The sequence below is a fragment of the Psammomys obesus genome, unplaced genomic scaffold (genome assembly GCF_907164565.1).
Source record: "Psammomys obesus unplaced genomic scaffold, mPsaObe1.curated_primary_1811, whole genome shotgun sequence".
NCBI lineage: Eukaryota > Metazoa > Chordata > Mammalia > Rodentia > Muridae > Psammomys > Psammomys obesus.
This window is the reverse complement of record NW_026592890.1, coordinates 13330536-13333535: the sequence shown is the minus strand read 5'-3', so window position 1 is coordinate 13333535 and position 3000 is coordinate 13330536.

Below are 3000 nucleotides of genomic sequence, written 5' to 3'. Positions count from 1 at the left end.
TGAATCTCTCTCCCTTTTTTAAAAGAGTTAGTGGGATTCCTTCCAGAGGGGGTTGGGCATTTCACCTAGGGAGAACCCACATTTTGCCTCTTGATAGCGAAAGGGGTGTTGTCCTTTGGCTGCAAGTTTTCCTGGTGTGTGCGTGGGTTCAAAGCAGTTGTCTTCGACACAGTCCTCCTTCCACTGAAGTCCCGAGGGAGCACAGTACTCAGTCCCTCAGCAGAACCCCGGCTCCTGGTTCTCATTGTCAGGCAGGAACAGAGCCTTACAGTGACTCCAGTAAGAACCACTTTAGGGTTTAGAAAAGATGGAGACGCAGGGACTGACCATGACCATGGACACAGTTGGGCTCTTCTTCCTCTACTGAACCCAAGTAGAAGGAGCAAAGAGCAGACAGCACCCAGCAAAGCCAGTCCTGGTGTGGTGCAGAGAAGGAGTGGTCACATAGCACTGTAGCCTGGGATTTCTTCAGTACCTAGCTAATGGGAAGGTTCATGCATGTGATGGCAGAGTTAAGCAAGTGGACATGAGAGAGCAACACAGAGGTAGAGGAGGAACGGCATGGGGCAGGGACAGAGACAAAGTGGGTATCTTTGGCTCATCAGTGATGGGGTCATGAGATACAGGATCTACTTCCTGTGGCGACATGACTATTTGTAACCGGATTTTTACTACTTTGTGATTCTTCTTTCTTCCATCTTTCCCCAACCCTTTTCTTCTTCCCTTTCAACTCCCTAACACTAGATACAAGAGAAAAAAAGAATAGAGAGAAAAGGAAAGAAATCCCTAAATAAAGTCAGGAGTCAGAATGACATTATCCTTAGACTACTTCCTGCTGATTAGGGGCATCAAGTTCCTTGGGGGAAAGTTTGATCTTCACTGTCATTTTATCTAATTTCTTTTTGTTGTTTCCTCTTTGCGCATAATTATTTGATAAACCTCAGCGAACAAAACAACAACCACCTCCCCCGCCTCTTGGGGGCCCTAGCATTTATATACCCTCTGAAAATTTCCCAGAATTCCAAACATCACACACTCGAAGAAACTATCTACAGCTGGCAAAACCACACCTTTGCACGAGCACGAGATAGATCACAGTCAGCTGCTGCAAAGCAGCCCGATAGCCCCACACCTGGGATTAAAAACAAAAACATATTCTTATAATATTTCTGTGATTTTTTTTAAATGAAAATCCCAGAATTCCCACTACACCTAGGGTTGGTCAAGTTGAGCCAGTGGACTACTTTCGTAGCTATAGAGAAAAATGCCAGGCCTGCATACACCAGTGAGCCAGGCTCTGACCACAGTGGCCATGGTGGGACACAACCTCGGCTGCTCAGCAGGGGCAGTGTGGAAGGACACTGAATGCACTTTTAATTCAAGAAACGCGAGAGACACAGGAAAGGATTAAGCAGTGCTGAAGAGCCAGCCTTAAAGTGGAGCATTGCTCCGTCACTCAGTCGCACCTTGGTTTTTCTATTTGATCATCTGTGAACAAGCATGTGGTCTCTGACAGCACCCCCTGCCTGCCCCATGGCCCTAGGCACATCAGAGTCCTCAGGATTGCATCTTGTGTGTCCACTACCTGACCAGGAGTGAGGGGTCCCTTGGAATTTGGTGGCTTATGTGAGAGAATGGCCCCACAGATACCCTCTTCTGCTTCTCACACATGCTGCACGATCTTCAGGCTGCTTTCAGTCTAGAGCCAAACACCATGATTCTGGAAGCTGAGACTTTCTGCTATAGGTGACAAAGGACTGGAAGTCCGGTGTGAACTCTGGGTTCACTCCTGTGCAGTGAAGGAGTCCATGTTATAACAGACCTCTTGTTCCCCAAGTGACTGCTCTTGGGGTGTGCAACTACCAGGAAGGGAGAAAGTTTTGGGGAAGAATCATAATAATGATTATCAATCCTAGATTTTTGCTTTTCCCAGTGCAAGGCCAAACTGTTCTTTGGCCATGAAAGCTTTTGCAAGTTTTGGAAACTCAGGTTGACTTTTCTCGCTTGCTCTGGGTTTCTAGAGCAGCCTTTCTGGATCCAGGAGCAGAACGATCACTGAGGTGCAAGAACCAGATGAGGAGAGTCAGGGTTACTTCACTAGTTCTGGGGCCTCGGTTCAGTGAGCAACAGTGCATTGAACTGGTGACACATACATACATTGGGGGTTCTGCTGGAAAATGAGAGCATGCAAGAGACACTTCTGTGAGCCCTTCCTTACTCAGGCTTTTCCAGAGCTAACATCCCAGTGCTAGTGAGGCATCTGAGAGAACTGAGGGCGTCATTGGCCATGTCAGCTGCCTCCCGGGATGTGCGCTGCTCTGTTCCCAGGATATGCTTGGCAGAGCATACTGTTCAGAAGACAGATCTCCGTGCCAAGGTAGCCAGGACAGTAGCCTGGGAACTCCCTTAGGTATTTTTGCCAAGAAGCCCGTGCTGCCAGTTACCAAGTATCTGCCCTAGGCATCTCTTACCTTCTGTTGCTTCTGTATAACACAGGAGTAAAGCGGCTCACCTCTGACACTTCTCACTCCTGGTGAGTTCTGAGAGGCCTTGAGTACTGACGCTAGGCACCCATCCTCACCTTGCCTCCTCGGAAGCACTGTGTGTTGCCGGTAGCTGTGGCAGCACGCCTCCACTTACAGGCTGAATTTGGGTTTTCATATTTAGATGCCCTCTGCATCTTCTGATGGCCTTCCCACTCCGTGCACATCAGACCTTAGGAGAAGTGATATTTTTAACATTCAGCTTCCCACGTGCTTGGCTCAGAAATCCAGAGGATCAGGTCTAAACTGAGCGTCCTGTGAACAGGTGTCGGATGTTTTTGTCTTCTCACAGGCCAGGCAGCAGCTGAGGAGGGGAGGTTGAGGCACGAAGAAACACCTTACGATGTCAAAGCCTACGGTTCTGGAGCGGATTCTTCTGAGAAACCATGGAACAGGTTAATGTGCACATCTGTGTGTGTGTGTGTGTGTGTGTGTGTGTGTGTGTGTGTGTGTGTGT